Below are 8,983 nucleotides of genomic sequence, written 5' to 3'. Positions count from 1 at the left end.
GCTTTCATTGAATTTTTTTTGAATGTGAAGAAGCTAAGTACAGAGAGACATTTTATTGTATAGGCTACTAAGCTAAACCAGCATGTATATTAAAAAGGTATTCTGACTTCCAAACATGGGTCTAAAGATATTGCTTTACTATTGGAAATGTACCCAAGAGATGCCCAATCATACTAAAAAAGCATTTGTTCAACTATGCTCATAGCAGCATTATTTGTAATAGCAAGAACCTGGAAAAAAATCTAGATGCCCCTCAATGGAAGAAAAGAACGTGTGGCACATATACACTTTAGAGTTCTACTCCACAGTAAAAGACAATGACATCTTGAATTTTGTATGCAAATGAATGGAAATAGAAAACACTATCCTGAGTGAGATTACCTAGTCCCAAAAAGTTGAATATGGTATGTACTCATTCAGTAGTGGACTCTAGCCATAAACAAGGGACATTAAGCCTGTAGTTCAAGAGCCTAGAGAAGTCAAATAACAAGGTGAACCCAAAGAAAAACATATATAGATTCTCCTGGAAATTGGAAGCAAACAAGATCGCCAGACAAAAGTTGGGAGCATGGAGGGTAGAAGTGGGGGGTTGGGGGTAGATGAGTTGGGGAGAGAGAAGGGAGAAGGGAAAGACTGGGGAGAGCTTAAAGGAGTGCAAAGGTAGAGCTGGAAGAAGGGGAGATATAGGAGCAGGGAAGAAGATATCTACATTTAGGGAGCCATTTTGGGGTTGGCAAGAGACTTGGCTCTAGGGGGATTCCAGGTGTCCACAGGGATGACCCCAGCTAGGTCCTTGGGCAGCAGAGGAGATGGTGCCTGAACTGTCCTTGCCCCCACTATCACACTGATAATTATCTCAAATATCACCATAGAATTTTCATCCAGCAACGGATGGAGACAGAGACAGAGACCCTCATCAGAGTAATGGACTAAGTTCCTAAGGTCCAGTTGAAGAGAAGAAGAAGGGAGAAGACAAGCAAGGAAGTCAGGACCGTGAGGGGTTGGTGCACCCACTGAGGCAGTGTGCCTGTTCTAAAGGGAGCTCACCAAATCCAGTTGGACCTGGACTGAATGAGCATGTGATCAAGCCAGACTCTCTGAATATGGCTGATAATGGGGGCTGCCTGGGAAGCCATTGATAAAGGCACTGGGACTTGTTTCTACTGCATGTACTGGCTTTTTGGGACCCTAGTTTATTTGGATGCACAGCTTCCTAGGCCTGGATGTAGGGGGGCTTGGACTTCCCACAGGGCAGTATTCTCTGCCCTCTCTTAAGGAGTGGGGAGGAAGGTAATGGGAGGAGGGGAGGAAGTGTAAATTTTTGAATGGAAAAAAGATATATTGCTTTGGAAAAGAAGTTCTTCTCTTGTTTCCATAGAGGATGAGAACCTGTGGATTGCTTCAGACTGGTGTGGTTTGATGGAATAAGACACCCTAAAAGGTTGCCTTGAGCATCCCTTAAAAATTTACTTCACTACAAGTGCTGACTGATATGAACCTAGCACATAGAATACACCATAGAAGATCTGATTAACAGCACCCCCAATAAAAAGGGAGCAGTATGAAGAAACTATATTCCCAAATATTTTCTATAAATGTTTGTTCACATTTAAAGGGGGATATAGATATGAATACTTTGCATTGGTATGGATCTCAGTTTATTGATACAAACATAAGATCAATTATGTTATATGTGTATGTATTTCTGATCTTGATTAAGATATTGTGTTCATTTAAAAATATAATGTATAATTAAGAATTATAAGTTAATAGATAATCATCTATAATAGTCAAGCTTGTAGTCATTTTAGTTAGATTTTAGATTTATAGAAATATATTTCAATTAGATAGATATTCTTCAAATGTTTCAAAGACCTTCAGAATATGGCATTTAAAATATTTTAATAACTTAGGATGTTTCATGTTAATGAGACACATCTGCTCCTGATAGCACAAGCTACTTCAGGAGGAAGATGAGCATTGAAGAGGCTCTTTATGGAGTTGGTTAGTCATTTGGGCACAAAACTGCTCTTGCCTGGCCTGCTTCATAGTGTGCTGTAAAAACTGGACATGCAGAACCCACAGAGAGATGACTGCTAAATTTGACTGCCCAAAGATGAGAGGATTAACAGGGTTCCTGATGCATGAAAGAGTCTGCCAGACATTCTTCAGTACACAGAAGTGACTTACAAACTGCCCAAAAAATTTCCTGTTTCATGGAAAGTCTGCTGGATACTATGGGCCAATAGACTGAAGATGGATGTCCTAACTGTACAGAAGAACTTTGGGTGACTGTCCAGGCAGTGAGATGTCTCTATCAGTTCTAGAGTTTTGGAAGTTGCTTACAATGTACTTCATGTTTACTTAAGCAATATTATATCCTTCTGGAGTCTGTGATGGAGTTAAAGAATTTATAAATATAGTTATAGTTTTCCTTAGTTATGATAAAAGATAGAATAGATATAAATATTATAACTGTAATTCTTGCTTGATACCTGTTTTGTTCTATGTAATTTTACTATGTTAAAAATACAACCTTCCTGTAGTAAGAGAGCGAGCAGGCCTGCTTTTTGTCCCGCCCGCCTCCTGCACAGCTAGCTTTACACCCGAAATAACAACACACAAATTGTATTCATTTAAACACTTCCTGGCCCATTAGTTTCAGCCTCTTATTGGCTAATTCTCACATCTTGATTAACCCATTTCTAATAACCTGTGTAGCACCACGAGGTGGTGGCTTATCGGGAAAGATCCGTCTCAGGTCGAAGAATCATGGTGACTGCCTCACTTCCCTTCTTCTCAGCATTCTGTTCTGTCTACACTATCTATCTAAATCCTGCCCTTCAAAAAGCCAAGGAAGTTTCTTTATTAACCAATGAGAGTAACACATAGACAGATGACCCTCCTCCATCACCTTTTTTTTTATTTAAACAGAAAAGGGGAGGTAATGTAGGATTTCCCTCTGTATACTGTGATTACCATTAATATATAAATAAATTGCCTTGGCCTGTTGACAGGGCAGAACTTAGGTAGGTGGGGAAAACTGGACTGAATCCTGGGAGAAGGAAGGCAGAGAGGGAGACATCATAGAGAAACCACCGGAGAGAGACATGCTGAAATTTGCTGGCAGGCCACAACTTTGTGGCAATATACAAATTAGTAGGAATGGGATAAATTTATATGCATGAGTTAGCTAATGAAAATGAATAGAAGACCCAGATATTAATCCACATACCTTTGAACACCTGATTTTTGACAAAAAGCAAAAAATATCAAATGGAAAAAAGAAAGCATATTTAACAATTGGTGCTGGCATAACTGGATATCAACAGGTAGAAGAATGAAAATAAACCCATATCTATCACCATGCACAAAACTCAAGTCCAAATGGATCAAATACCTTAACATAAAGCCAGCTACACTGAACCTTATAGAATAGAAAGTGGGAAGTACACTTGAATGCATTGGCATAGGAAACCACTTCCTGAATATAACCCCAGTAGCACAGACACTGAGAAACAATTAATAAATGGGAAATCCTGAAACTGAAAAGCTTCTGTAAAGCAAAGGATATGGTCAACAAGACAAAATGACAACCTAAAGAATGGGAAAGATCTTCACTAACCCCACATCACACAGAGGCCTGATCTATAAAATATACAAAGAACTCAAGAGACTGATCATCAAAAGAACAAATAATCCAATAAAAAAAAATGGAGTACAGTCCTAAACAGAGAAATTTCAACATAGGAATCTAAAATGGCTGAAAGACACTTAAGGAAATGTTCAACACCCTTAGTCATCAGAAAAATGCAAATCAAAACAACTCTGAGATTCCATCTTATACTTGTAAGAATGGCCAAGATCAAAACCACTGATGACAACTTATGCTGGAGAGCTTGTGGGGTAAAGGGAACATTCCTGCATTGCTGGTGCGAAAGTGTGGGCGCATATTCCAATATGCTACAAAAGCCATTACCCCGGTTTGAGCTGATTACATAGCTCTGCAGACAAGCTGTCTGCCCTTAACAAAAGCCAGAATGTCTTGCTCCTATCTTCTTTTGTTAAAGTGTGGATTACCTGAGAAGAGGTGTTGACTGAAACTGGTCAGGATGTTTGGGGTTTCTTTCCTTATGCAATTTGAAGGTTGTCTTATAGAGATGCTAATTCAGGGCCTACCTGACTGCTAGATGGGGACTTGAAGAGAGCCCAGGCACCTGGTTGCCTAGGCAACAGCCTTTGCGTGTTCCCTCTCATTTAGTGTGGGTATATAAGATGTTTGGACAATAAAGGAGGAGGATGGCCTTTTCCATGATGACGGTGTAAGCTGTGTCTGATTATTCCTCGCGACTCCATTCCAGTCTAGTTAGAGAATCTGTGTTGGACCCAAATGGGCTCCGACAGGGAAGCAAGGTGGGAAACCCTTTGGATGTCAGAGTGGCAGTTTCCAGAAAATTAGGAAACAACCTTTCTCAAGACTCAGTAATACCACTTTTTGAGTATATATCCAAAGGATGCTCAATCATGCCAGAAGGACATGTGCTCAACTATGTTCATAGCAACATTGTTTGACATAGCCACAACTTGGAAACAACCTAAGTGCCTCTCAATCAAAGAATGGATAAGGAAAATGTGGTACATTTACACAGTGGAGTACAACACAGCAGAAATAAATTACAACATCTTGAATTTTTCAGGCAAATGGATGGAGCTAGAAAGCATTATTATAAGTGAGGTAACTCAGACACAGAAAAACAATTATCAAATGTACTTGTAGGTGGCTTTTAAACATAAAGGAAAAAAAAAAAAAAAAGACTAGCCTACAGACCACAATCCCAGAGAACTTAGAAAACAATTAGGACACTAAGAGAGACTTATATAGACCCAATCTACATAAGAAGTTAAGAAAAAAACAAACCAAGATCTCCTGAGTATATTTGGAGCATGGGGACCTTGGGGGATTACTGAAGTGGGAGGGAAAAGGCAGGGAGTGGTGCAGAGAAAAATGTAGAACTCAATTAAAATAAATTAAAAAAAAAACAAATTCATGAACTATTTTTTATTAATTGTTTTGTTGTTATACTTTTTGGTTCCTATCTGTTAATTTTAGTTATTTAATTCTTTTTTATTAGTTAAGCCAAAGTCGATTAATATAGTTTAGCTTCTCAAAGAACCAGTGCTAAGATACTGTTTTTTTATACTGTTTTCTTTGTTTGTATGTTATTAATCTCTCATTTAATTGTTTTATGCTGTTCAATGGATTTGAATTTGGTTTACTCTTATTTTTATAAATTCTTGTGTTAATAATGAAGTAATTTATTCATTATTAATATTTCCTAAATTTTATATATTTNCCACTTTTGATTGGAATACCATTATGGGGCTTATCCTTGAGGAAGGATAATTCTTCCTCCCTCAGCAGTTTCAGCCTGTAATTCTTTATTCAGTGAGGTGAAACCATGAGATTCTTCCTCTTCTGTGGTAGCATGTCCACTAACATGGGCTTTCTTTTGGCCTAGTTTATGCAATCATTTCAAGAAAAGGCTGTTTCACAGCAGACTTCCTGCAATCCTGGGTTGTACAAATTTCTGTTCTCTCTTCTAAGCATGTCCCAGATCATGGACAGATGAACTGTAATCTGTTCAGCTGGGATCCTCATGATCCACTATTTTCTGATTTTTTCTCCAGTTGCCATTTTTAATAATAGTTTCTGTTTACTATAAAGAGATGTTTCTTTGTTTGGAGGTGGTGTAGCTCAAATGAAAACAAAGAAAGAAAAATAAATCTGGAAAAAAGGGGTAAATCTGGAAAAAAGTGGGTAAAGCTTCAGAACCTCAGTTGTAACACTGGGACCCATAAAGTAAAAGGAAAGAGCTGATGCCTGAAAACTTCCACATAAACAAATGCAAAAGTAAATGAATGAAAAAATATTAAGTATATGATCTATTTCTTATAGTTTCAGGGCCAGCAGTCAAACTAAGATTAGAAATCTTTGCTGAAGGCAGTTAGAGATTTAGATTTCAATAGCCACAAACCAGGAATTTTAAATTTCTGTGCTTTCATTTTTTAAAGAAAAAATTATTTAAATATGCATAACAAAATGTGTTCTCATCATTGAAGTTACACCATGTTTAACCAATTTTTATATTATACAAACCTGTTAAACCATTCAAATATTCTGATACTTTAATGAAAATAAATATAATGTTATATAAAATTCAGTTACTAAGGTAATAGGTTAACTATAATATAGAACTTTAAAACTAATTTATCTTTCTGTATTTCATTTGTTAATATGGTTTTCGTGTGTACACATGTGTATGCATGTACAAATGTGTGTGCACACTCATGTAGGTTTGAATGTTCATGCTGCTGTGTGCATGAGCACAGGGGACCCATGAATTTCCTGTTGAGTGTCTTCTTCCATTACTTTCCATTTTATCTACTAAGAAAAGTTCTCGTGCTGAACTCAGAGTTATCTGGTTCTATCTAGTTTAGTTAGATACTTTGAAAGGGGGATGAAAGTTTAATATACTGTCTTTATCTCTGAGGTACTGGGATTATAGCAGCACATCTGCTCAGTTTTTCTGTGGATTTATGGGGTTTGCAAGAGCAGTGTTTCCTCCATGGAGACACCCTCACAGCCCTCATACATTCTTTCTAATGTTTACATTTTGAAAATTACAACAGGTTGTCTCATAAGTGCTATCTTGAAACCCAGGTGTGAATCAATATAAAATTTTACTTCGACATTAAAATTACTCAGAAGGGGAACCTTCTCTAGCCTCTATCTAATCATTATTAATTTTTTGCTTTATGTAGCTTACATTGTGTATGTAATAAAATTCATTGTCATATACCCAATGAGAAATGAGTCTGGGATTTAGCAAGATGATTCATATTTTATTTCACAGAATTTTTACCCTTCTGAATGACACTGTTCAATCTTATGTAAGTATCATTGTTTTTTTTTATCATAGATATGTTTGTTCTATTTAGAAACTTATGCTTTAATGTTGACTGCCTGTGTGTATCCAAAACCTCATCTATTTAGTACATTTTTTTCAATTTTGTAGTACATGTATTTAATATATGCCCTAATGAGCTTTTGAATTTTATTTTTATGTATTTGAATTATTCTATTTCACCTAATAGATGATCTGCTTAATAATTACAATTAATTTGAATATATTTTACAGATCCAGAGAAATAATTCTAAACAATTTCCAGCCCCCAAAATGTAAAACTACAAATATATAGAGGAAGTAAAATGTTCAATACTGAGGCTTCATGAGTCTTAAACAAAATACTGTCAATTGCACCAGGTTCATTTCTCCCTAGGAATAGTGTAACAGTGTCATTGTTTACCCTCGCTGCCTCTGCCTGTGTTCATCACAATCACAGATCACACTGGAGCCCATTTTATTCCTGTACTTGGTTTTTTTTCCAGTAAATGTCTTTAAAGTCACAATTATCATCACAAAATATAGGGAAAATATTTAGACCACATTTTCAGCCCATCCCTAGGAGAATGAGTCATTGGCACATAGCCAGCCTAGACTACCCAGTGAGTTCCATACTAAACTGGGATGTGAAATAAAATTCTTCGCCCAAAAAATAATCTGTTAAAAGCTTAGTTCATTATGAATATAAAGGACATGAGATATGAGAAAAACATTCTGAGCACTTGTGGACCTGGTGATGAAGGTCAATGATATATATAGTGCTTGATTAGTGTGTATTAATTACTATACATAATCTCTAAAACAGAAATAAAAGAAATTATGGTCATAGTATAAATCATTTAATCAAAAATATTATGTGAGCTGGAAAGATAGCTCAAAGTTCAAAGCACCCTCTGCTGTTTCTATAGACTGAAGTTCAGTTCTAAACACCTGCACACTTTAAATTGTTCAAAATTGCAAGTCTACCTCCAGGTTTTTTAGTGCACATTTCTGGCCTCTGAAAACAAACATACAGGCAGACACACACACACATATGCACAACACCACCATAATAAAATAAATCTTAAAGCAGAAACAAAACTAGTAAAAACAGAGTCTTGCTAATAAAGAGTATATTCTTATTCTGTAGAAATGGCTCAGTGGTGAGAAGCACTTGTTAATCTTTCAAAGAACAAGAGTTTGGCTCCAGTACCCATAACAAGTGGCTCTCAAGTATCTGTAACAGTTGCTCCAGAGGATCAGATATCTTCCTATGATCTCTATGGGTACTGTATTTCCCTGAACAGAGATTTACAAATATAAATATATTTAAAAATGAAGACCTATATTAAGAACAAAGTTTCAATATTGAGATGAGTAACAGAATTAGCCTTCCAAATACATAAAAACCTCTTTTAAATTACAGAAAATACAGTGAATTTAAGAACAGTGTTATAACATTTTACCAAAATAGGAAATAAATGTCTTATATTATGTAAAAAAGATCACAACCTAATAATCTGGGGAAATTTTGATTAATATTTGAATATGATTCCTAACAAAAAATGTGTATGTTATTATGATGATTAGTTAACAGCTGAATTGGCTAATCAGGAGATAGTTGAGCCAACCATTTAGTCCATTTTGCACATACCTAAAGGGAAAAAGCTCCACATACAACACTATCTTTCATTTCATCCCAAATATGTGTAAGAAAATATTAAAATGGATTTAAACACAGTGCCAGAAAAAATTAGATGTAAATTTCTACCAACATAAAAATGATTCTTACTTCCCAAGTTCATCTTTTTGGGTCTGGGTTACCTCACTCAGGATAGTGTGTTCTATTTCCATCCATTTGCATGCAAAATTCGAGAAGTCATTGTTTTTTACCGCTGCGTAGTATTCTAATGTGTATATATTCCACACTTTCTTCATCCATTCTTCCATTGAAGGACATCTAGGTTGTTTCCAGGTTCTGGCTATTACAAATAATGCTGCTATGAACATAGTTGAACAAATGCCCCTGTCATATGATC

This window comes from Alexandromys fortis, unplaced genomic scaffold, assembly GCF_014885135.2.
Source record: "Alexandromys fortis isolate MF-2015 unplaced genomic scaffold, M_Fortis_MF-2015_v1.1 scaffold_392, whole genome shotgun sequence".
Lineage (NCBI taxonomy): Eukaryota > Metazoa > Chordata > Mammalia > Rodentia > Cricetidae > Alexandromys > Alexandromys fortis.
The sequence above is the reverse complement of the archived record's forward strand: the minus strand, read 5'-3'. Positions refer to the sequence as shown.